The sequence below is a fragment of the Mustela nivalis genome, assembly GCF_964662115.1.
Source record: "Mustela nivalis genome assembly, chromosome: 4".
NCBI lineage: Eukaryota > Metazoa > Chordata > Mammalia > Carnivora > Mustelidae > Mustela > Mustela nivalis.
In genome coordinates, this window is record NC_139023.1 from 70,737,428 (window position 1) to 70,764,603 (window position 27,176).

Consider the following 27,176-nt stretch of genomic DNA (forward strand, 5'->3'; position numbering starts at 1 on the left):
GTTGACCAAAGTGCAGCTGAAACTTTCCCAATGACTAAGCATAAACAACCTCTCCAGGAGAAGGAACGAGTGTGTTTACACAAAATGTTTGTCCTTTTCCTAAGGTAAGGTTCTTCTCTTGGTCAAATGTCTCAATAACTCTGTCACTTGGGATTAGCTCTTAAAGCCCTGAAGTTCCAGACAAATTGAATTTCTCTATAGTTACTCTTCCTGTACTAGTATGACCATTTTGGTCAAAGCAAGTTGTGTGTGTGTGTGTATGTGTGTGTGTTTAATAAGGCCAGGTAGAAAGCACATACTCTGTGTAAGCAATAAAGGCCAGAACATCGAGTACAACCTGGTGAACTTAGTAGAACAGTTATTAAGCAACAACTTTGCTCTAACACACTGTGAAGTCTCTGCTTTTTAAAAAAGGAGAAAAGCTCTTCAGCACTACTAAACCCTGAATCCATTTTTTGGTTTATTGTTATCAAAAGGCTGTCATCAAAACTAATTTTATGTCTGTTAATAAGTGAGTAATAAATAATAATTGTTCCAAATAGGAGTAAACTTTCAGGGGAAAATTGCGGATATAGAAATCTACCATCAGGGGCGCCTGGGTGGCTCAGTGGGTTAAGCCGCTGCCTTCGGCTCGGGTCATGATCTCAGAGTCCTGGGATCGAGTCCCGCATCGGGCTCCCTGTTCAGCGGGGAGCCTGCTTCCCCCTCTCTCTCTGCCTGCCTCTCCATCTACTTGTGATTTCTCTCTGTCAAATAAATAAATAAAATCTTTAAAAAAAAAAAAAAGAAATGTACCATCATAAGTGACTTTGAGCATGATGAAAATTATAAAAATGCTCTAATTTATTTCAACTAAGTGTTTTATAGTTTTCAAGATGCGTTCACATCTTTCTTCCTGTTCGATCCTCACAGGAGCTGTGTGAGGTAGGTAAGACTTATCAGTCAGTGTTGCAGATTAAATAAAAAACAAAACAAGTGAAGCTCAGAGAGGCTCAGGCAGTTTGCTTCCATTGTAAATGGCGGGGCTGGGGTCAGACCAGGTTTTCTGAATCCTACATTCGCCCTCTTTTCACTGCAGCTTCTTTCATGAACGCTGCGGTCAGCTTTCATAACAATGTATGCAAGTAAAGGCTCATTGCTTGCCATTTCCTACATACATACGGTAGTAAGATCTTCCTTTTCAGATCATTCACCGGAAATGTAACTTATAGGAAACGGGGAAGCGAGGTTTGGAATTTACCAAGAAGGAAGAGGTGGTGGAGGAAGAGGAAAGAAAGAAGAGGAAGAAGAAAAAGAAGGAGAAAAGGAAGAAGAAAGGCCGACGTTTATCGATTGTTACTACTTGTCACACTCTCTTCTTTATGCAACTCCTACAACAATTCGTGAGGTGTATTATTTCTTTTCCCCTCATCTTACAGGTGGATCAAGAGAGGGTCGGGTAGCTTGCCACTGTCACTGAACCGATAGGTTTCAGAACAAGGATTACATTTGGTCTGATCCAAGCCCCGCGTTCTCCCCTTCTCCCTCTTGCAGGCTCAGCCGCTGACAGGACTGAGTTAGAAGTGCTGATCCACCCCCATTCCCCCAGGCCTGCCCCAACGCGGAGGGTCTAAATACAGACAGTGAAGCCACAGCCTAATACACTGCGAATGCATTCTCACCCGGGAAAGATGCGAGCTTCCGGTTTGCTGCGTGCTGTAATCTTGGTTAAGACCCCCCTTCACGGGGTGCCTGGGTGGCTCAGTGGGTTAAAGCCTCTGCCTTCGGCTCGGGTCATGATCCCAGGGTCCTGGAATCGAGTCACACATCGGGTTCTCTGCTCAGCGGGGAGCCTGCTTCCTCCTCTCTCTCTGCCTGCCTCTCTGCCTACTTGTGATCTCTGTCTGCCAAATAAATAAATTAAAAAAAAAAAAAAAAAGACCCCCTTCACATTCTTCCTCTGTTAACAAAGAATGACAGTACCAGGGCTGTCTTCATAACATTTACCTCTGATTTACCTCCCTGAGAGTGTGCCACTCAAGACCCAGACCATGGACCAGCAAAGTGGACCTTTTCCCCTTTGTTCGATAGCCCAGAATGAGAGATGTCACCTAAATTCCAGTTACTACCTAATTGACTAGAGTGGATAATATTTTTCATATTACAGCCCTGAAGGCAGAAACCAAAATCCAGTGCTAGAACAGATAGTGTTATTTTGAAATGCTCATGCACAATATAACATTTCCCGGCAAATAGATTGGTAGCTCTTACCAGCTTTGTGTCATCTTCAAAACATACCAAGGCATTAATCCATATATGATGGACTTGGAACTTTCTTTTTTCTGCTGAAAGCCTAACTTATTTTCAAATCATAATACTTAAAAGTGCCTGAAACCACAAAACTTTTTTTTTTTTTTTTTTTATTTTTTGGCACTCATAACTGAAAAAGAGCTGCAATTTTCCCCCAAGATTTTTATAAGGAATTTGCTCTTAGACTGATGCTTGTTAACTGGACTTTTTTTTTTTTTCTTTCCCCTGACCAACTTTTAATTTCCTGAAAATTGAGGCTTATGCTAGAGCATACAAGGAGGTACTAACAAATCCTAATCTGGGATAATGAGCTAGGTAGGTAAACGAGTACATGGTACTATGAGAATTTTTTTCTCTCCCAATTAAGTGTAGATGAGATGATCAGAACAGGCAGCAGTATTCCTTCAGTAATTGTGCTAGACTAGCAGTCTAAATTTATTTTGCTTAATATTCTTTTTAATAACAATGTCTATTAAAGACATCTGTTGAAAGTCCATAATGCTTATTTCATGGATAGACAGCATAAGAGCGTGCTTTAAGAATTCTGTTTTCAGTTTAATGTTATGGGCTGTTAAGGAGAAGGTTTATGGGTGTAACATTATTAGTTGGAATTTGACTCAAATTGAAATCAGGCCCAAGAATTTACTTATCCATAATATTATGAAGGGCTTTTTAAAACATTAAAAAGTTTAACTAAACAAGAATATTAGTGTAATTTAATGTTTTACCTGCAGTTCTCAAGGCCATTCAAAACATTTCCTAATCACCAGATTTCAAATTCATCTTTGCCTCTCTCTCTCTCTCCCATACTACAAGGATTTCAAAAATCAGAGATTTTATTACATCAGGTCAATATTTTAACTGCGTGAGAAAAAGGGATAGATAGTTGCTGAATTGTTTGATTATGGATGAAAAAGAAAAAAAAAATCCCAGATGTCACTCAGCCTTTGTTAGGATTTGAGGTGCCAACTGAGCCCTAGGGATGGTGGCGGAATGGCGAGGCCCGGGGGTTTCAGCCCAGCTTGGCTGGACAGGAGCCACCCTCCTCATACCATTGCCAAGTAGAAATGAATCACCCTACCCACTGGCCGTGCTTAGCATCCCTGTAATTTCATTTTAAAACCTCAATGATCAAGATTAAAAGAAAGCAATAAAACATCTCACATTTTTACTGGTGCAATTTAAAGAGCCCCCCATGCTCCATGTCTATAGCCTTGACACTTCTTTTGGCATTGCTATTAGTGACACAAGGAGTAATTCACCACTGTCAGGGAATTTGGCTGTTTCATCACCTACATGAGAGACCTGCATAACTCCGTGGTGATTGCTGTCCAAATGAATTATGTGGCTGCTTCATGCACTTTTTGATTGAACAGTGATAACTCAGATAATACATTATCCTGTGCCCCTCTCTGAGAGAAACCTACTTTTTTTTTTTAAACAGAGCTGTGAAAGAAAGACCCCAGAGAAGCATTTAAAGTGACATCACCATGCCAATCCCAACTCACTGGAACCAGGGGGAAACAACGGCTAGACCTGATTAAATGCAATGGAGGTAAATCCTGGTGACAACTCCTTTAGCTGTTTAAAGCTGGTGCTAATTGTTCATTGAGCTCCAAGGAAAGAGCAGGTAAAGCAATGCCCAAAGTATAGCCGATAAAATTTACTTTATAACCTCATATTCATACCTGCCAGTAGGAATCCTCCGGCTTTGTGGTTTATCCATCCACCTGTCCACCCCTCCCTCCATTCATTAGTCATTCATTCAACACATATTATTGCATGCTTTCAAGATGCTCACCCGCTAGACACCAGTGATGCAGCAGTAAGCCAAACAGATGTGGCGTTGCTTTCCTAGGGTTTCCAGTCTGTTGGAAAGACATAACTTACATATTTATAAGTATGATGAATTTCAGGAACAAGACAAGAAGGATACTCTGAAAGTTTGTCACAGGAGAACCTGATGCCATCAGAAGAAGCAGAAAGACTTCCTAAAAGAAATGATGACTTAACTGAGACCCAGACAATGAGAGACTGGGAAGGAAGCCCCTAGAGCAGAGGAGTAGCAGGTGCCAAGTCCCTGGGGTAGGCAGCAAGTGCTGGGTACATGTGAGAAACTGAGACCTACCTGATGGGCGGGGTGTAGATGGGGCGTGGGGAGTTGGGGCATGGTGAGCCTTATTATGGCCCAAGCTGAGCCACGAACAACAAACTAGGAGGAAAAAAAAAGAATGATGTCAATAAATTTTATTATACTGTGACTCTAAGACACATGGGAAATCTTTTAAAATTTTTTTATTATGTATATCATAAATACTGAGTGTATATATATGTATATATATGTATATATATAAATACTATAGATATTCTCTGTGTATATATATACAAGTATGCTGATATATACCATTTAAATAACTATATCCCTATTAAATTATTGTTATTTAAACTAAGTTTGGGGGCACCTGGTTGACTTAGTCTGTTAAGATTTGGACTCTTGATTTTGGCTCAGGACATGATCTTGGCATTGGGCTCTGGACTCAGCAGGGAGCTGCTGGAGATTTTCCCCCCTTCTCCCTCTGGCCCTCCCTCCCAGCTCCTTGCTTGCTCACACATTCTCTCTCAAATAAATACACCTTAAAAAAATAAATAATAAAATAAATCAACTAACTTCAATTATTTTCCAAAAATATTTGAAGTTAGTTGATTAAAATGTAAAAATTAGTTGATTAAAATAAAAATATATTTTATTTCTTTATTTGAGAGAGAGAGAGACAGAGCACAAGTGGGGGAGCAGCAGAGGCAGAGGGAGAAGCAGACTCCCTGCTGAGCAGGGAGCTGGAGGCAGACTGGACCCCAGGACCCTGAGATCATGACCTGGGCTGAAGGCAGACACTCAACAGACTGAGCCGCCAAGGCATCCCCGATAAACTAAGTTTAAAAGAAAATAATAAGATGGTCATACTTGTACCCACCATCCTACTTTAAGGAATACATTTCTGTACCTTTGACGATACCCTTTATGCCCTCCCCAGCATGTTCCCACTCCTGCATTTTTATTTCTAATTATACCACAGAACTGCATATCACTAAGCAGTTATTGGTGTGCACGTGTCCCTGAATTTTATATACATGGAATTATAGTCTGTGTACCTTTTTGAGACTTTCTTTTACACACAAAACATACTGAGATTCATCCATTTTGATGTGCAAACGTTTCTTTTTCCTGGCAGTGAAGTAGATCTTCAGCTTACAGCTAAACTTCAGTTCATGGTGAGAGAGACAAAGCAGCACAAATTTGGAAAATCTAGAGACAACTCTCAAGTTCCTTTTTATTCACTCAGATCTCTGATCTACCTTCCCCATCTTTATACTAAGTCGCAATGGAGCCCATAGTGAACAATAAATTTGACGAATAATACCTGATATTTGCAAAAGGCTTTATACTTGATGGCATGCAAACATACCATTGAATTGAATCCTCATCGCAGCTGTAGGAGGTAGGCATGCCCCAGATTTCCAGTTTGACAAGTGAAGGAATGGAGGTCTAGAGACATTAGGGGGGACTCTGCAAGGGGCCCCCTTTGTGTGGCAGAGAGGCACAAAATGCAGTGTTTTTCTCTCTCCTCCACATCAAGTGTTGGGCGATGGCAAGTGGGGACAAGAAGGGACAAAAGCTTTCAAGGATTTGAAAACTCTGTGAACAGCTCTCCTGATATTTCATCATCTCGTTTTAACCTCTGGATGTGAGCACAAAGACAAACACATTCTGATTTCATCCCCAAATCTGCAAGTCACCCTTGCTTGTGGCCTTCTAGGACCCAAGAGGGAAGCAGCCAACCCAGCTGGGATGTCAGCAACACCATGATTGTTCCACACACACCTTGTCTTCTAAAGCCTTCAGAATGCCTTCCCACTCTTCATTTTCATTTCCTTCTCACAACCCAGCAGCCTTCCAGGGTAGTGTTGGCTCCAGAGTGAACCTGGACTTGGCGGGAGGTCAACACCTATTCAGGGAGGTGAAGTTGTCGGGAGCAAAGTCCTTGTTGGAACAAAGATCTCCATAGTCCAATCCCATTTTCTTCTCCTTTCTAGCATGCTCTGTCTGCACCAGACTGTATTTCCACACACGTTGCCTGAGATTATGTTCAGATGGTCTCTGAGGTCCAGAACCTAAGTGGCCCACCAAGCTCCTCCATGAACAGAAATGATTTGCAGTGCCTTCCTCTGAGCAGAGAGAGAATTTCCCCGGCGGGGTCTGAGCCCCAGGGCTGGGTCATAACTAGACAAAGTCTTTTTTTATTTTTAAGATTTTATTTATTTATTTGAGAGAGAGACACAGAGAAAGAGAGAGAGAGATAGCAAGCGAGAGCACAAGCAGGAAGGAGAGGGAGAAACAGGCTCCCCACTGAGCAGGGAGCCCAACTCAGGGCTCGATCCCAGGACCCTGGGATGATGACCTGAGCTGAAGGCAGAAGCTCAGCTGACTGAGCCACCCAGTGCCCCATGACTAGACAAAGTCTTAGGAGCTTTGGAGATGGTGTAAAAAATCAAGAACTGATGTCCTTCTTGCACGCTAACTTCTTAATCTCACCCATCTACCTGTTGCCTATATTTTGAAATATTTTTATTTTTAAAACAAACCCATTTAAAAATGTATAGATCTTATGGCATTATCTTATATAAATGAATGCCCTATGAGGCTTTACCCTGTGCTCCTGGACCTCCATCATTCTTCCCAGGACTGTTGCATGTCTATAGCACAGACCCTGGGGTCCACAGAAGTCCCTTGGTGTTTTAAAAGTTTCAGTTCACTGCTTGAATACTCCAGAGAGACCCCGAGGGCCTTGACTTATACTGATTTATAGTGTAGCTGAGACAAATTTGAGTAAAGTGAGCTGCAAGGTTAGAGACTGGACACCAGATACTTGAGCTGCCAAATGAACCTCGCCAACAACTCATGGTCTGAACATTGGAGCAGTTTCACCCCCTTCTCTATTCTCCAGCAAAATTATGGGAGATGCTATATACTAAAGTGGTATTTACCAATTTGGGGATTTACAAAGGTCTTGGGTATCCTCCTCAGATGCCAGGAGTCTGCTCTAGCCATCTACAACCTTTGAATGGAAAACACAGGACACTATATAAATACACATGTAGATAGAACACACATAGGTTTCTATGTGAACCTACATTACACATGTAAATGTTCACAATGGACTGCTCAGATAGGACTGAAATTGTATTTACTTGGTATGATTAGAACAGTGGTTCCCACCTGGGGTTAGTTTTTGCCCCCAGGGGACTTTTGACAAGACCTAGAGATATTTTTGTTTGTGGGAATTGGCTGGAAAGGATGTATGGGATGGATCTCTACAAATCATTCTACAGTGCCTAGGACAGCTCTTGATAACAAACTATCTTCTACAACATTTCAACAGAGCCAAGGTTGAGAAACCCAGAATTCAATTGATATTTTCTCTATTGTTCCCAAAATTTATGGCATTTTCATAATATATACATTATTATATAATGTCATTGTGTTTAGGTTTTCTTTTTTCTCTTCTAGTAAGCTTTGTCATCCTAAAAGCAAGTCGTATCATCCTTACATTCTGGAAAATTTCTTTTATGATTTAAGTCATGTCCTCAGCTTTCACCAAGAGTTGATCAACCAAAAGCCAAATGCAGAACTCTCTGGCATTTTTGGTAAATCTACTGTTGAGAACAGAGTTCCCGATGTTACTCAATTCACCTTTGTAAAAATGCTTTCAAATAAATTTTTCTTAGGTGTCAGGGCCAGAAACCATTCATCTTTCTTGGTGAACTATTATCTTTTTCTTTACTTTTTGACAATAAGTACAGTCTATTTCTCTCCTTGACTTAGCTGCTAATTTAACTCAGTGCTGAATTTTCTCCTCCCATCTTCCTCATCCCCTCACCCTCTTTACTTTTTGATTTTCCTATCTTCATATATCTTGTTCATTTTTCTATGTGAACCTAAGGTAATACTTTTTTTTAAAGGGATGTATTTATTTATTTATTTATTTATTTGAGAGAGAGCACACATGCATGTACAAACACACACACACTTGCATGTGTGAGTGGGGGGAGGGGCAGAGGGAGAGGAAGAGAGACCGGGGAGGGACAGAAAGAAAGGGAAAAAGAATCTCAAACAGACTCAGCACTGAGCAAAGAGCTTTATATGGGGCTCCATCCCACGATCCTGATCATGATCTGAGCTGAAACCAAGAGTCCGATGCTCAGCCTTCTAAGCCATCCAGGTGCCCCTAAGATGGTAGTTTTTGAATTAACTAACTAAAAATGTCCTTTCTTCTCTCTCCATTTCCTTCTTTCCTATTAATTCTTTGTCCTCCCCCTCCAAGTCCTTTTCTTTCTTTATGATTTCTATTCCATTTTGTATCTCTTTAATAATTTTAAATGCAGCTAATTTATTGCCTCCTTCGGATTGTTGCATGATCTCATGTCCCTATTTGATGCTTCAGCTGACTATTCTTTTTTTTTTTTTTTTTGCAGTGGATTGTTGCTTTGTGTGATTTGTCATTTTTGTATGTGAATTTATTCAATAGAGATTGCTGTTTGCTTTTTGTTGTTGGAATCCCATGCATCTTTCTTAGTTGAGTATTTGTATATCATTTTTAAAAGATTTTATTTATTTATTCACCAGAGAGAGCACACAACAGGGGAAACTGCTGGTAGAGGGGGAAGCAGGCTCCCTATTGAGCAAGGAGCCCAATGTGGGACTCAATCCCAGGACTCTGAGATCATGACCTGAGCCAAAGGCAGATGCCTAACTGACTGAGTCACCCAGGCATCCTAATATATTATTTTTAAAGTAGTTATTAATTTAAAAATACACATACATGCTGTATTTCATGGTAAAAATTAATATAATGAAGGTATGAAAAATTGTTTTAAATTCTTTGTTACATCATCATGTCATTAGACTTGGAATAAACTTGCTGTCATATCTCTGGGCATTATTAAATAAGAGCATGTAGAATGTTAAAATAAGAATGTTAAAATAGTGGCTTTTTAAAAAAAAAAATCCTGTCTTGCAATTAACATAATCACTGGTCTTCATATTCCTGTGGCAGCCATCACAATGGCTACCTGTAGGTGCAAAGAAGACTAGTTTGACTGGGCTGCTGCTTCTCTGCTTTGAGGGAAGGGCGAATTTCAGTGGTTAGCTAGACTTCTCTGCCTGTGTAAAGGCCATTCTCCTTTGCTCTCTTGCCTCCTCTCCTCCTGATGGAGCCTCTAATATGCTGTGGTATCTCCCCATCCCAGCCCTCGCTCCACATTTAGTGCTTCTCTAGTGATGGTATCATGGCTTGGGAGACAGACCTGGATGCCCACTAGAGTGTTAGTGAAGCCAGTCCTCTGCTAACCATGGAGAGGGGGTGGGGACAAGCTATGCTTTGCCCAAATAGGTCCACAAGAAAGTTAACTCTGAGAAGGCGAAGACTCTGCCTGCCTTGTATGCCACTGTGTCCTCGATACCTAAAGGGTATCTGGCTAGATTAGGTCCTCATGGATACTTGAGAATAAAGAGGAATGATTGCATATGTATATAAGTCTCTCCATCCTTTTTCCCACCTAGAAAAAAGAGAGCATCTTTCTGCCCCTTTTATCTATTTCTAGCCTTTGTGTCTCATTGGACACCACTGACGCCACCTACGATGATCTCGCATTCACCATTCCGTTCTACTGAACTCTCCTTTCCATGGCATTCCACTCCTCCTGACTCCCGTCCTCTGGAGCAACCCTCAGGAGTTCGTTATGCTCATCAATGTCCCAATCCTCTTCCTTTCACTGGAGCTTCCTTTATTCCACCATAATGATGCTTAATAAACGATGAGTAACTGTATCACAGAATCACCTGCAAATGCCAATTTACCTCCTCTGATTTAGGTGCTGTCCCAAGAAGTCTTCAGTGGAAAGAACAGTGCTTGACTCGTCCCATGACTGGATAATCCTTCTGCCTGACAGGACAGGGCAGGCTGAGCCAGGCAACTCTGGAGTGCTCACAATGCTTCCATTTCCCCAAAGGCATTCCTTGCCTTATCTCCTGCCACTGAGAGGCTCCTGCTGGCTCCTCTCTTAGGCAGGATCCCTGGCCTCTGTCCTTTGTATCCAGCCTGAGTGTGAGAGAGCAGGGCTTCTAGTTCTACAACCACCCCTCCAGCAGAGTCCCGCTCTAAGAACTAAGGCCAGGTGGCTGCTGGCTGCCCTGAGTTCTAACATCTCCAGAGTAGTAAGACCCACAGATCCAATGCCAATGTCTCTAAGCAAAAAATGGAAATTTGGGGGAAGAATATTCCATATCTCTTGATAGTTAAGGAAGAACTCCCAGGCGAAACATGTTTCTATAGGCTTTCTATCTCTCCCCATTCCTGTTGGCGTATCTGTGGCATTTCCACCATGTGGCAAATTGGTGTCTACTGCTCCCTGGTCCACTGCTCCTGCTTCATCCCCATGAGCTCATCTAAATCTAATGGATACCTTCCAAGCATCCCACTTCCAAATACTATCATCCTGATGATTAAGTCTTCAGGATGTGAATTGGGTTGGGACACAGACATTCACAAACATCCATAGCATTCAGATGCCTGAGTGGCTCAGTCGGTTAAGCCTCCAACTCTTGATTTTAACTCAGGTCATGATCTCAGGGTTGTAAGATCGAGCCCTGCATCAGATTCCACTCTAGGTGTGAAGCCTGTTTGGGATTCTCTCCCTCTTCCTCTGCCCCTCCCCGCCCTCCATCTCTCTCAAATAAATAAATAATCTTTTAAAAAGTCCATCACATTAAAAAAAATTTTTATTTATTTATTTGAGAGAGAGAAAAAGCACAAGCAGGAGGGAGGGGTAGAGGGAGAAACAGACTTCCCACTGAGTAGGGAGCCCGATGCAGAATGCAATCCCAGGACCCTGGGATCATGACCTGAGCTGAGGGCAGACCCTCAATCAATAGAGGCACCCCGGTGCCCAAAAAATCAATTGCATTTGACAACCAAGAGAACACACCTCTCAGTTAACTGGCTGCAGGGAGCACGAAGGACCAATGGTCCCAGCTGCTGACCCACCATTAGGCTTGTACCAAGACCTAACCTGTGGGCTCCAAACTCATAACTGAGCACGGCGGGGGACTAATGAAGGCCCCTGGATTCTAGATGCTGGATTCCTTCGATAGATGACTTCCGTTCAAAGATTCCCTATGGGCCTGGCTAAAACTCCCCTGAACTGTGCTGTAGTTCAAGGCTCTTCCTCCCCAACTCCCCTTCCTTCCTTTATCCTCCCCCTCATCGATGTCAGACCTGGCTCTCTTCATTTCCCCTTGCTCCCTCTCCCTTTATCCTCCACAGACAATCCCCCCCAAGAAATCTTTTGCATATTTAATTCCGTTTCTCAGCAGACATAAACCAAATTATTTTACAAACTAGGTAGGATGCCGGATGCTGGGATGGAGGGGAGGATGGGGTGGTGCTGACTACTTTACATACAGCAACTGGAAAAGGCATTGGTGAGATTGATCCTAGGCCCTAAGAAGTGACTGTGGGGTCGGGACGTAAAGTGAGGGGGAAGGTGAGATCCACGCAGGGAGCAAGGGGGACGGCATTCTGACATAGGGAAATCCAAAGAGGCTAGAGTGAAGTGTTGAGGGAAAATGGCAAGACTAAGAGGGAGAGATCAACACAGATCGGCTCCTGCGGGGTTTGTGGATCACCTGGATAGGATGGTCGGCTAGACACAAGGACAATGCAATCTCCCAGGTAACGGGTACACACAGCACAGCGATGCAGAGCTTACAATTCCAGTGGCAACTCCTTCCAGCACTAATTTATTCATTCATCCAACCACTGGTCCATTCTCGTTGAAGTTTTCATTTTCCAAAACAGAAAACTGCTTTCCCTCCATTCCTAGCAGGCTTTGGGAACAAAAGTTTGTTTATAGAGAATTATGAAATTCTAGGGTCTGGCCCTCAGCTTTTAGATCCAAAGACTCAGTGTTTTCTGTCTGGCCAGATGAAATCAGACTGTCAAGGGTTATCACACCAACCAAACTCGAAAGAGGCTGGTATCTACACCAAAAGAATACATATAAAGTCCAAAGTATTGGTTAATCAGAGTATTCTTGCTCTATAGCAAAGTCTACCGAGGGAGTTAAAATTTAATCCCAAAGTTGTTTTTTTCAGCATTCATCTCCTAGCAGATGAAAGGCTCTGTCATTTCCCCTAATAGCCTCTCTCCCAGGTTCCACACAGATCATACCCACACTCCCGTTAACACAGTCTTCCTTCAGACAGAGCGCGATACAGTTGACATTAAAGCCATCCTGGTTATAATCTCATAACCACCATGCTTCCCTGAGCTTACCCTTCAGGTTAGTGTGAATGAATTTGGGGTGTTCTTTTAACTTTTCAATTGCATATGTATTGGAAAATTCCTTGGAATATTAAAAATAGTAATTAACAGTAGCAAATAACAATAATTACAGATGTTTTATAACGCTTGTTTATTATTGGCTAAGCCTTTACATAAATTACATCATTAGATGCATAAAACTACTCTTGTAAGGAGACATTATGATCCTCATTAAGAAACTGAGGCTGAGAAAAGCTAGGTAAGTTGTCATGACAACTTCAAAGCCCATCCTTGATCTCTCCATTCTCTGTTATTTCTGTGCCCTTTTCTTTTCCTTTTTTTAAAAAAAAAAAGTTTAATTCCAGTCTAAGTAACATACAATGTTACATTAGTTTCCGGTATGGAATATAGTGATTCGGCAATTCTGTACATTACTCAGTGCTCACCGTGGTAAGTATACTCTTACCCCCTTCACCTGTTTCTCCTGTCCCACACCCACCTCCCTTCTAATTACCAGTTTGTTCTCTATAGTTAGGAATCTGTTTTTTTGTTTTTCTCTTTTTCTCTTTGTTTATTTGTTTCTTAAATTCCAAATGTGAGTCAAATCATACGGTTACTTGTCTTCTCTGACTGAATTATTTCACTGAGCAAAATACTCTCTAGCTCCATCTATGTTGTTGCAAATGGCAAGATGTCGATCTTTTTACGGCTGAATAAGTTTCCATGGTATAAATATACTACATCTTCTTCATCCATTCACCTGTTGATGCACCCTCAAGGTTGCTTTCACAATTTGGCTATTGTAAATTACTTTGCAATAAATATAGGGGTGCATGTATCTTTCTGAATTAATGTTTTTATTTTCTTTAGATAAACACTCAGTAGTGGAGTTACTGGATCCTATAGTAACTGTATTTTTAATTCTGTGCCCTTTTCTTTCTCTGTCATTTATTAAAAGTTATTCATGTAACATATAGAAATGTTTTTTAAGATTTTATTTATTAATTTGAGAGAGATACAGAGACATAGAACAAACAGGAAGAGGCAGGATGGAAGAGGAAAACCCACTGACATTTTAAATGGGATCATATTAAGATGTTAGATGAATTTAGGGATAATTCACTTTTTTTGAGAGAGAGAGAGCAAGGCTGTGCCCGAGCTGGGGGTGGCATGAGGAGGGGCAGAGGAAGAGGGAGAGAGAGAATCTTAAGCAAGCTCTATGCCCAGCGTGGAGCCCAGTGCAAAGCTAGAGCTCACAACCTTGAGATCATGAACTGAACAGCAAACCACAGTTAGACACTTAACCAGCTGAGTTACCCAGGCATTCCAGGGATAATTCACTTCTTGATACTATTTAGTCTTGTTATCCCAAAACAAAAAGTACACAGTTTAGCCAGGAAAACATTTTTAAGAACTAGTAACATAGTGTACTAAGTGTTAAAAATAACGTATGTGCAGCTTATTACCAGTATGTGGAGAAATAGAGAGGATGGGCACCTAATCCATCTTTGTGGCTGACTTTTGGATTAAAATCCGTCTTCCGTCATTAACTTGGTCCCAGTTCTGTCTTCCGGAGCTACCCTGAATGTGTATAATTTATCTTCATCCTGCCTGTTGAAGGAAATGTTCAGGTCTTCGGGCACCTTGGTGGCATCTGCTTCCGGCTTAGGCCATGATCCCAGGGTCCTGGGATTGAGCTCCACTTAGGGCTCCTTGCTCCATAGGGAGCCTGCTTCTCTCTCTCCCTCTGCCTGCTTCTCCCCCTGCTTGTGCTCTCTCTCTCTCTCTCTGTCAAATAAACAAATAAAATCTTAAAAAAAAAAAAAAAAAGAAAATGTTCAGGTATCTTAAGACTTCTCTCAAATGAACATCACCAGTTTCTTAAATAACGTAATTTTCCAGACTCTTCATCCCTTCTTTCCTATAGATACCAAACTCCTAAATTATGATGTCCAGAAGTTAACACAGTAGACCCCTGCCATAGGAGGAGTTCTATCTGCCTTCTAGAATTTGTTTGAGGTTTCATGACATACTTTTCTTGAGGTACCAACTGGAATCACACAGGCTTCGGTGGAGGAACACATTCATTTACCATCCATACACTTATTCAACAAGTACTGAGTTGATGTTTGTGCAGGAATAATCCCAGAGTGAATGTAGCTGATTTCCAGTCAGCTGCCTATGAACCCAGCCCTGCTGTTCTCTACTTGGAAATGAGAAGTTGGGCGAAGATTCCCTGTGAGGGGCACCACTACCCACATATCCCGCTTTGCACGCTGTATTTCTTTTTCCTTTTTCATAGTTCTATTGAGGTATAATTGATGTACAGTACACTGCACTTTTTAAAATTGTATAATTTGATTAGCTTTTACATATGTATAAATCTGTGAAATCTTCACAATCAAAATAATGAACGTATACATCATTCCCAAAAGCTTCCTCATGCCTCTTAGTCATTCCTCCTTCCCGATCCTCTCATCCTCCTGCCATCCCCAGGCAACATCTGACCCGCTTTCTGTCACTTAGTTTCTGTCACTAAGCCCTTTCTGCTTAGTTTGTATCTCCAGAATTTTACACACGTGGACTCGAATGTTCTCATTCTCTTTTGCCTGGCCTTTTTCATTTGGCATAATTATTTTGAGATTCATTCATGTTACTGTGTGTATCAACATTTTGCTCTTTTTACTGCTGAATAGTATTCCACTGTATGGACAGGGCACGTTCTGTTTACTCATTCATCTGTGGACGGGCACGTGGCTGGATTCCAGCTTCTGACTGTTCCCAGTAAAGCTCTTGTAAACATTCGAGTACAAATCTTTGTGTGGGCATCTTTCACATCTATGGAGTGAGTATCTAGGAGTGGACTGGGCGAGTCCTGGGATAGGTATATATTTATTCTCTTAAGAAACTGCCAAATTGTTTTCCAGAGTGACCAGATCATTTGCCAGCAGCAGTAAATGAGAATTATAGTGGTTCTTTTTTTTTTTTAATACTCTTAACATTTTAGCAAATATCTTTTTCAGACTCTTTAATGCACATGTGTATGTGCATATTTTTATTAAGATATAATTGATATATACCACTATATTCATTTTAGGTATGCAACATAATGATTCACTATTTATATAAAATTTCAGAATGATCACTACAGTTAAGTCCAGTTAACATTACCACACATCTAACAAATTTTTGTTCTGTGATGAGGACTTTTAAGATCTACTCTTTTAACTTTCAGATATACAATACAGTGTTGTTAATTATAGTCACCATGCTGTACGTTGTGTCCCTATGACTTCAATTTTATAAATATTTTATGGAATCCTGTACTTTTTGTCATTTTTTGCCCATTTTCCTTACCCCCCTTCATTTCTAGCAACCACTAATCTGTTGTCTGTATCTGCATATTTAGGTTTTGGTTTTTAATTTATTTATTTTTAGATTCCACATGTAAGAGAAATGAGACAGTATTTGTCTTTCTCTGTCTGACTTATTTCATTTAGCATAATGTCCTCCAGGTCTATCCATGTTGCAAATGGCAAGATATCCTTCTTTTACAATTGTTCTTTATTAACAATAATTCTGTATCACCTCAAATACTTCATGTCATCCATCTTTTTATTTTTAGCCATTCTAGTGTGTGTGCATTGAGTATCATATTATGGTTTTAATATGCATTTTCCTAATGTAATGATTTTGCGTCTATTTGCTGCCTGAGAATCTTTTTTTGAGAAATATCCATTCAAATATTTGCCCTCTTTTTATTGGGTTGCTTTTCTTCTTATTACTGAGTTATAAGGGTCTTTTATATTATATATTCCAAATACAAGTCTTTTGTTGGATATATGCCTTGCAAATATTTTCTCCAAGTCTGTGGCTTGCTCTTTAATTTTCCAAATAGTGACTTTGAAGAACAAGTTTTAAATTTCAATAAAGCCTAATTTGTTTGTTTTATCTTTTATATGTTGTACATTTGTATTCTATTTAATAAACATTTCACAAATCCAAGGTTACTAAGATTTTCTCCTATTTGGTCTGGAGGTTCCACAGTTTTGGCTCCTATGCCTGTGTCCATCATCCATTTTAAGTTAATTTTTAGATATGGTGTGAGGAAATGGTCCAATTCCTTTCTTCTTCCCTCCCCCCTTCCTTCCCTCCCCCTCTCTCTGTTTTTCTTCCATCCTTCTTTTCTTTAACCCTCCCTTCCTTTCTTCCCTTCTTCCTTCCTCCTGCTCTCCCTCCAAACCCTCCTCCCTCCCGCCCTTCTTTTTTCGTTTTTTTCTTTCCTTTTCTTTTTCCTTTCCTTTTCTTCCTTTCTTCTTTCTTTCTCCTTCCTTCCTCCCTTCCTTCCTTTTCTTTTCCCTTTTCTTTCCTTTCCTTCCTTCCTTCTTTCCTTCCTTCCTTCCTTCATCATTTCATTTTTTCCCTTCCCATATGGTTATCCATTTGTTCCATCACCATTTATTGAAAAGGTTGCCTTTCTCTCCTGAACTGCCTTACACATTTGTCAAAAATTAAATGCCTATTGAGGGCTTATTTCTGGGCTCTATTCTGTTCTTTTTTCTTTTTTTTTTTTTTAAGATTTTATTTACTTATTTGACAGAGAGAGAGAGATCACAAGGAGGCAGAGAGGCAGGCAGAGAGTGGGGACGCAGGCTTCCTGCCGAGCAGAGAGCCCGATGCGGGGCTGGATCCCAGGACCCTGGGATCATGACCTGAGCCAAAGGCAGAGGCTTAACCCACTGAGCCACCCAGGTGCTCCTCTATTCTGTTCTATTGATCTATGTAGCTTTTAATACCTTTACCAGACTATTTTAATTATGATATCTTTACAATGACACTTCAAATGATATAGCCTAATTCCCTATTTTTCAAAGTTGTTTTGGGGATTCTAGGTCCTATGCATTTCTGTATAAGTTTCAGAACTAGGCTGCCAATTTCTAGTTTTTTGAAAGCTTGCTGGGATTTTATTTAGATTGCATTAAATTTACACTACTTGGGGATAATTTATGTCTTAATAACGTTGAATCTTTCAATCCACGCACATACTATATCTCTCCTTTCATTAAGTCTTTAATTTCTCTCAACAGTATTTTATGTTTTTAAGAGTATGGGTCTTGTACCTATTGCCAAATTTATTCCAAAGTGTATCTATTTTTACACTCTTGTAAGTGGTACCATTTTTTAAACTTCTAATTGTTCGTGGCTTGTACCTATGAAAATGCAATTGGTTCTTTATCAGTGTTGTATCTTAAAACGTGCCAAATGCACTCATTAGTTCTAGTAATTTTTAAAATTATTTTTTAAGATTTTATTTAAATTCAGCTTAGTTAACTTAATAGTATATTATTAGTTTGAGGGTAGCATTTAGTGCTTTATCACGGACATATAGCACTCCGTGCTCATCACATCATGTATCCTCCTTAATGCCCATCACCCAATTATCTCATCCTACTACCTACCCCCCCCACCAGCAACCCTCAGTTTTGTTCTCTATAGTTAAGAGTCTCTCTGTTTCTATCTTGTTGTATTCTTCTTTCCCTTCCCCTATATTCATATGTTTTGTTTCTTAAATTCCACATATGAGTAAAATCATATCATTTGTAATTATTTCTAAGGATTTTCCACCTAGATGACTATGTTGTAGGCAAATTAGAAGTTTTCCTTCTTCCTACCCAATATACTTATTTCACTGGCTATTACTTCCAACACAATCCTGAGTAGAAGGGGTGATAGCAGACATTTTTGTCATATTCCTGATCCTACGGGGAAAGCAATGCATTATTCACCATGAAGTATGAGCTTACCTATAGGGTCTTTGTAAATGTCTTGTATCAGGTTTGGAATTTTGCTGAGAATTTTTTTTTAGAAATGAATTTTATCAAATGCTTTTTTTTTTTTTAAGATTTTATTTATTTATTTGACAGACAGAGATCACAAGTAGGCAGAGAGGCAGGCAGAGAGCGAGAGAGGAGGGAGCAGGCTCCCCGCTGAGCAGAGAGCCCCATGTGGGGCTTGATCCCAGGACCCTGGGATCATGACCCGAGCCGAAGGCAGAGGCTTTAATCCACTGAGCCACCCAGGCGCCCCAAATTTTATCAAATGCTTTTTATGTATTTATTGAGGTAATCATATGGTTCTTTCTTTCCCTCTTTTCTCTTTCTTTCTTTCTCTCTTTCTTTCTTCCTTTGTCTGTCAAGATAGTGAATTACATTAATTTTTGTATGTTAAAGCAACTTTGCATTCCTAGGATAAACTCCACTTGACATATTATCCTTTCTATGTATGACTGGATTCAATTTGCTAAAATTTTATTGAGAATTTTAAAGTCTGTTTTCATGTGGGGTACTTGTAGTTTTCCTTTATTGTAGTGTATCTGTCTGTTTTGATACCGAGGTAATACCAGAGTCAAAAAATGAGTTGAGAACTCCATTTTCTGGAGAAAATTGTGTTTAGTATTAATTATTCCTTAAATATTTGGTAGATTCACCAATGAAATAACCTAGGCTTGCAGGGGTCTTTTTTGTGAGAAGGCTTTAAACTGCTAATTCCATTTCTCTAGTCTAAAGTTAGTTTTGCCCCCAATACTCTGTAAGTATTCTATCTGATGCCTCATGTGCTGAGGTTTTCCCTCTCTCGCTGTTGGGAACGTGAACTATTCCCAACCTGTATGATCTCCACAATTTGCTACCTCTACTCTTTTTGAGAGGTCCTTCTAGTCTCAGGTTATGTTCTCACACCCATGCACCAATCAGCATTTAGCTGATGACTCAAGGGGTACACTCTGTTGACTTCTGGGACTCTCTCTCTCTGTAAATTCTCTTTTCTCTGACCCACTGACCAATGAGTTTAAGTTATCTTGACGTCCTTGAACGCCCAACTCTATCTTCTCAATTTAGGGAGATTACCAGTCTTTGCCTGGGTTCCCCCTCCCTGTACGGTGGCCTGAAAACTTTCACCAGGCAGAACACCCAGCAACTGGAGAGGTCATCTGTTTCTTAGTGATCACTTTCCCGTGCTGTTTGCAGTTCAATGTCTGAAAAAAAAAAAATTGTTTCACGTATTCTGTTCTGTGTTTTTAGTTATTTGAGGTAGGAAGATAAATCTGGGTTTTGTTGATTCATCCTGGCCAGAAGCATCAATCCCTTTTGTGTTTCTATTAGTGTAGATTACGAATGCTTTGACCCCCTTTAGAAGTCGAGTTTTACTGAGCTCGCCATCTATCACAACTCATAGGTTTTTCATTTTTAACATTCAAATTTGAGAAAAATAAGCTCTCCCTGATCTTGTACTTATACAATTGATTGATCAACTTAAAGTCAGCTCTCACATTTACCTTGTTAAATTTCTTCATATTGATTTTGGTCCTTGGATCTTTTTGAATCTTGTGTCTACCATCCGTTCTACCGTCTTTCTCATTATGAAATGAATATTTATCAGTACCTGTTCTTCTCGTTGATATAGGGGTTACAAACACAGTTCTTGTTTTCATAGAGTTGACATTTTGGGAGTGGTGGAAATATACATATAACAGATAGAAACAGATACACAATATAATTATTTCAAATAGTGGCACATGCTATAAAGAACTGAATACTTAAGGCAGAGAATTACCAGGGTAGGGGAGTCGCTGCCTTAGCTTAGGTTTTCAGGGAAATTCTTTGTTATGGGTCCTTGGCTGCAAAAAACCAAAGACAACTCTGCTTAACTTAAGCAGAAAAATACATTTTGGGTAAGACTTTCAGGTGGCCAATAACATTGATACATAGGCTGCAGAACTCAACTTCAGCCGGACCAAAAGGAGGTACAACACAACCAAGATAAAATCACACAGTAGTCTGCACAGTAGCCCAACATCAACCAGCCCCACCACTGTTAAGAGCACCACCACTGGCCAACTGTCACTGTGATGATGAACGCCACCAACCTCAGATACTACCAGCATTCTACTGGACTCTCCATGGCACCAGAGCTGCCGTAAAAACTGCAACATCCCCTGCCCCCAGGCATCACCGCTCCCTGAGATAGTAAACCCAGGGTGAAGAACAGATTAGCTGTATTCGAGTCATGTGCCCGTGTCTTAGTGTCCACAGGTAGGGAAATAAAATATCTGACCCTTGGGAGCTTCCAGGGTGGGAGCCAGGAATGTTCAGTTTTCGGGTAGATAATAGACAATGTCTCTACAGCTTCCTTTAAAAAGTTACATTTGAAGCAATATATAAATAATCAGAAGAATCAGCCATATGAAGATCTGAAGAAAATAGGGGTCCCTGGGCGGCTCGGTGGCTTAAACATCTGACTCTTGATTCTGGTTCAGGTCATGATGTCACAGTCGTGAGATCAGACTCCATGCTTAGCGGGGAGTCTGCTGAAGATTCTGGTTGCCCCCTCCCCCGACCGTCCAAGCTCTGTCTTTCTTTCTTAAATAATAAATAAATCTTTTCCTAAAAATCTGAAGAAAATACACTCTAGACCAAGAGAACAGCAGGAGTAAAGACTAAAAAGAGATAAACTTTGTGTTTCTAAGAGATATAAAGTCTCTGGATGGCTGGAACATAGTAGACAGGGGAAAAGAGACAATAGACAAGATCCAAGAGTTATCAGATGCCTGGCATGTACGACCTTAAAGATTATAGAAAGAACTTTGCAGAGTATTTTTATTGCACTAGGAAACCATTGAAGGATTATAGGAAAGAAAGTGATATGACCCTTCCTGGTGGTATGCACTTAAAATTTAGAAATATATATATATATATATATGCACACAAACAGAAACATATATATATTTTTTACTTCAATTTTTAAAATGTTATAGCAACATTAAAGTATTCTAGGAAAAATAATTTTTAATTCTATTCTCTTGATACTCTTCATTTTTGCCTAGTCTCTTAGAATTTTGCCTCTATGCAGATCTAGTTATATATCTCTGCCTAGTGTACATAGAATTTTCTACATTGTATTCTGTTTACTGAAGAGTGTATACTATACATTGTTCAACCTAGGAATAATGCAGGACTGCAAGTTTCTCTTCACAAACGTTCTTTAGGGTGAACATTTGGGAATGAGATTACAGAGTCACAAAATACAAAGTTTTATTTAAAATGCAATACATAGTGCCATAGAGCTTCCTGAAAGAGTTGCATTGATTTCTAATGTTACTCAAGTCCACAGGCATATCAGTTTCACCAGTTATATAACTGTTGATTTTGCAGCTGTAATTTTATCCAGGCTGTTCTCATTTTCATTTCTTTGGTAACTACTGCAGCCCAAGCTCACTGAAGCCACAAGGAAGCAGTGAGTGGGGCAGTAGGAAGAAGTGAGAGGGGAGGCTTTATTTCTCTCCCCCAGCCTCCACCTCTAGGACTGAAACCACATTACTCTGTCCCTCGCTTGGGATTCCTGACATGTCCTACCAGTGGCATCTCCTTTACTGTGGCTCTGTTGATGGTGGCTTCATGGTTGGCTCCATGCCTCAGCGCTCCCTCCCCCTCTATGACTGTTTCTATGTCCTCTAACTTACTTGGTAGGTAGGTAGCTGTTCCTCCCTTCTGTGCTTCCAATGTTAAGTTACTGAAATGGGAAAAATTCCCACCATCCCCACAGCTGCTGTGTTTGCTGCAAAGAGTGCTTCCCGGTGATCTCTGTTTTCTTACAGAGATTCAGTCATTCATTCATCTAACAACTAATTATTCAGTAGTGTATCAGTCAAAATCCCAGCAGGAAACAGATGGTACCTTCAAACTGGGTAACTGAGAAGAGCTTAATAAAGGGATTATTTGCAAATATGGGCAGGAGTTAAGGAAACCAACAAGGGATGATATACTGCCCAGGAAAGGGCAAGAAATAGGATCTGTTGCCACCTAAAGGGTCAAGAGGAGAGAGTGGATACAGAAAGCCAGCAAGAGTAGCTTGACGGAGAGGAGCTGTGCCTTGAGAAGAGGGATAAGGGCAATCCACAGCAAACCAATAAGTAGGACATCAGGGGAAATCGTACTCCAGTTTTAGTCTCCTCCTTCCAACCCTCGGTTGAATCTGATCAGAGGCAAGAAAGCCAAAGAGCCTCTTTAATGGAGTCAGGAGTTGGAGGACACATGGCAGCATCACTGTTCATGCAGATAAAACTCCTGGGATGAATGGTCTGAGCTTCCCATGATGACTGACATAAACAGGAATAAAGGCCATGCTGGGGTTAGTCTGGACAGTCTTAAACAATGATGGCCCTGAGGCTACCAGTGTTTGGAAGGGATGGAGGGAAGAGTGACGGCCTTGTCCGTAGGGAGCAAAGTTCTTGCCACATCCCTTAGCTCTTCATAATAATGAGGAGATATCTGGGGAGAGGCAGTGTTCATGAGAGATCCAAGGGCTACTTAGACTCGCAGCCCAGTCATACTGTTACTCTTTATTTTGCCGTGTTCAAGCACCCTATGGCCTCCCACCACCCACTCACTGTCCCTCCATCAAGAATGTGCATGCCACTTATTTCGTAACTAGCAAGGACTGGTTCAGGGTGCTAGAATCAAGGGATACGTGCTATGAATCTTCCACTCAAAAGGCTTCCAACTTGGTTAGGGAGATCTGGCTGTATGTAAGCACATAATTAGAATTCAAAGTAACCAACACAGTGAGAGAAATACACGAGGATACTATGGGGGCACAGAGGACATCAGGTGAGCATCTCTTCTCTGGGCAGGGATTCTCAACGGAGAGCCTACTGTTGAATGGTGACACTCAAAGATTCTTGGAGACCCCCACTGCTCTGCAAAGTATGAACCTCCTTTCTGTGAATGTATCTTTTAAATATATTTCATATTTCTTCTTTGATGAACTATTGTTTCTATTCATGTTTTTTTCTTAGAAATTTGAATCCAGCTTTTTAGGTATTATAGATATTACTCTGTCATATTTGGTGCATATCTTTTTCACAGCCTGATTTTTTCCCTTTTTAATGTTAGCGATGTTATTTTGCACTGTGTAAGTATTTTTAAAGTTTATTTATTCCAACCTGTCATTTGTCAGTCTTTCTGTTTAGATTGCTTCTTTCCTTATGGCTGAGAACATTATCATTCCTCTGCAGGTCCACAAAGATTTTATTCTATTTTCTACCAGACTTTCATATAATTTTGAATTATGTAGCACTTTTAATCTACTTGAAAATGATTTTGCATGTCCTTTAACATAGGAGCACAAATTAATTTTTCTCCCAAATATTTTAACATTTTCTATAGATCATCCAGCTTACTAATAAAACTTTAGGAAAGTCCAGAGCCAAGTCTGCCACCCAAATCATTAGGAGCTTCTTTTGGGACTTACACTAATCCATTAACCAATATCCTTGGTGATTCCCCTAGATCATCCATTCAGTATGGGTCTTTTGCAAGGTAATTGCCTCATTCCTGCCATAGATGGTAAGTTCGGTGAAGGCAGGGATCACTCACACATCCCCACCACCTAATAAAATACCTTACACATTATTTATTCGGCACCATAAGCAATTGTGGAATGAATAAATTTTAAAAAATAGAAATAATTAAATCTACCCACTGGTTTAATATTCATCTTCCTATAAGTCCATAAGGAAAATATGAAAGCCTCTCAAAAAATCAATTATATGATTCCCTGGACACGCTAATCTTATCAAAAGAGAAAATTATGTTAGGTTCAATGTATCCCCAGTGGATGCACTCTGACTTCCAATAATCACTGCCCTCTTGTTTGAGTGCTCACAAAACATCTGTTTAATAATCCTTTCTAGAACCTTGTCTAAAATCATCAGCAAGCCTTTTGATTTCCAGAATCCATTCTCACCTTCCCCTCACCCCTCTTCGAAAATGAGAACAGGGATCATGTCTTATTTGACTTGGTTTCCTCTTTTCTGAGCAGCATTCTGAAAAATCAAAAGCAGTTGCTTAGTAAGTGTTTAATAAACGAATGAATGAAAAATAACTGGTTATTATCCTTTAAAATCTTCTAGACAGGTTAAATGAAATTATTCAAATAAACAGGTAATGTTGGGTAATACCCTCCAACCAATCACACATAACAAATGCATGCAACAAATCACACCTCTCGGTGTGATGTAGAGGCAGCTTTGAAGGTACTCACTGCCTCGGCAGGGAGTCACGGGGAGGCAAAAGCAAGGAGCTAGTCCCCGAAGGGAGTTCTGACATCCAGGAAAAGTGCTTCCTGGTCAGTGCGGCAATCCTCAAGTTTAGATCCTTTGAGCAAGATGTGTCCAGGTTGGGCAATGTTTGCAGAGATGTGGCTTCAAATCCAAATCGCTGTTGTTTCAAGGACTTTTTATTTTATGCCTTTGCCAATAAAAAAGAAAGAAAGCAAATTTGTGTATGTCACAATGTCTTCTGAGGTCTGGCCACCTGTGCAGGAGTCCAAGTTGAATCACCAGGCTTTGCGTGTGCAGCAAGAGTATTCTTAAAATAAAATGGAATGTTAGTAAGTCATCTGCCTTTAGTATTTAACTGAATTCTTAAGGTTATTGCACACAGAAGGCGTTCAGTACCGTTTTTCCGAAAGCAGAATCAAGCTAACATTACTGAAGGGCAGGAGGAAAGTCTTCCAGTTTAGTGAAGCATCAGTATTAAATTAGAATGAGTAAATTTGCGTTGGAGATTCTGATAAGCAAAGCCAAATCTCAGGAGAGGCATAAACGCAAGGCTAGCGCTACATTCGGTAATGATGTGTTCTAACCAAGATGATCAGTCCCCTCCATTGGCCTAGAGACTTATCGGCACAGGTGAAGAGAAGTGGGTGCTCAGAGCAAGGCTTTCCGTCTGCAGGTGACCCGCAGCAGGGGGCAAGAGAGGGTCTTGCTTGCTCACTTGCACCCTCCTCACCTCCCCAGAGGACTCTGGCTACAAAAAGCAGGGGGTTCATGGGCTGTAGTTTGCTGACACCTGCCCTATACTTTCCACCTTTTTGAAGAATGTCCCTTGATCCTCCTCTGGCGGACACCTGGCTCTCCCTGAGGCCATGTCTTCCACTGTAGCTGTCTCAGGTGGTCTGGTAGTGGTTTCCTCCTCACGCCTAGGAGCCAGAGAGGAACAGGTGTTCTCCATGTTCCACTTTGTTGCTTTGAGGCTGCGCTTCTTCGAGAAAATACTCAGCTTTGAACCTCACTCGTCACCACCACCTAGTCTCCACTCTCTACCACCTCTCGTTTGTTGAAGATTTGAACAGCCAATTCACTATCGGTGTCTTCAAAGGAAGTCCAGCTCTGCTACTTGTTTCTACAGTCGTAACTTTCACATTCTCACTATAAATAACTGCAACACACCCAAAGTTAATTTCAGAGATCCTACTTTCTTACCTCATTCCCCATTATCTTTTGAGCTTTTCCTGTCTGGTACCCCAACACAATCTTTCCATATCACCGGGACTTCAACCCAATGCTTTTGTTGCCTTCTACTTTTCCACCCCCTTGATGTCCTCTCTCCCCTCCCCATTTGGTTTAAATTTGGTAGCTTATCTTTATAACCATCCCTTTGCGTGTAGACTTGACTCCCTTGCCCCTCTCTCCCTTGTACTGGCTGGACTAAACCAAAGCCCTAGTTAAATTTCAAGTCTGCTTACTGGTTGTTTATACTCTCACAGCATGGCCAGACTAACACCCAGTCATGCTGACTAATTTCATTTAAATTCTTTGTCATTAACCCCAAGTAGTCCTTTATATTGCCTGTTACTCATCCTGGTTCCATCTCATTATGCTCCTAGATGGCCAGTTCATGTCTCCTATCTCTTTAAACCTCTAACATCTCCTCCCAAACCTGTGCCCATAGCGGACGGTGCTGTTTCCCCTGTCACTGAGAAAACAGAAGTGATTCTTCCAATACCACATTCAACCACTACCCACCTGTGCCCATATAGTCTACCATTGGGTCTTATCCTGTCTGATCTACCCAAGGATATTAACCTAGCAAATGCCCTGTTTTTCCTTGAGCAACATGAATTATCCCCCTACCCCCTACATGGAATAATTCTCACTAGTGTATAAGCATGTTGTTATTTTCCCATTTTGGGGGTGGGGGAAGCTCTTGCGACTCTACTGTCTACTGTATCCCATTTATCTCTTTCTCTTGACAGCAAAACCTAAGACTTGGCTATTTTCACTGCATGTAGTTTCTCCCTTAAACCCATCTTTCCCCACCATCACTTCACCAAAACTGCTCTAATCAAGTCACCAATGACTCCACACTACTCAGGTCCAATGGGCAGTGCTTGGTCCTCATCTAACTGATCTATCAGCACCTTTTCTAACTGTGTATGCCTGGGGAGTCCACCGTAGACTGTGTGCCTCAAGAACAGAATGGGGTTCTGGTTTTATGAAATTAAATTTGTGAAATATGAACAAACCAAACCCATCTATAAGAATGTGTCATGTAACTACTCACCCATCTGCCTTCTCTGAGTGAACGATGATTTATGACAGAGCAGTAGTAAAGAATGTTAATTGGCTTCATTTTAGTATACTTAGATTTCTTGCCAGGGACTGTGGAT

General features: G+C 40.7%; 1 protein-coding gene and 1 long non-coding RNA gene across 2 annotated transcripts in view; one reads left to right on the plus strand and one right to left on the minus strand.

The window, feature by feature from the left end:
• LOC309863103 (uncharacterized protein) overlaps positions 1 to 27,176 on the minus strand; it is a gene marked incomplete at its 3' end in the record, with an annotated part of 79,636 nt that overhangs the window by 24,540 nt on the left and 27,920 nt on the right. The gene's annotated exons all lie outside the window — the stretch shown is intronic.
• Positions 43 to 4,307, plus strand: LOC309863280. The gene is made up of 3 exons (XR_014310967.1): positions 43 to 104; positions 3,734 to 3,844; positions 4,206 to 4,307. It is a non-coding gene; the product is annotated as an uncharacterized lncRNA (long non-coding RNA).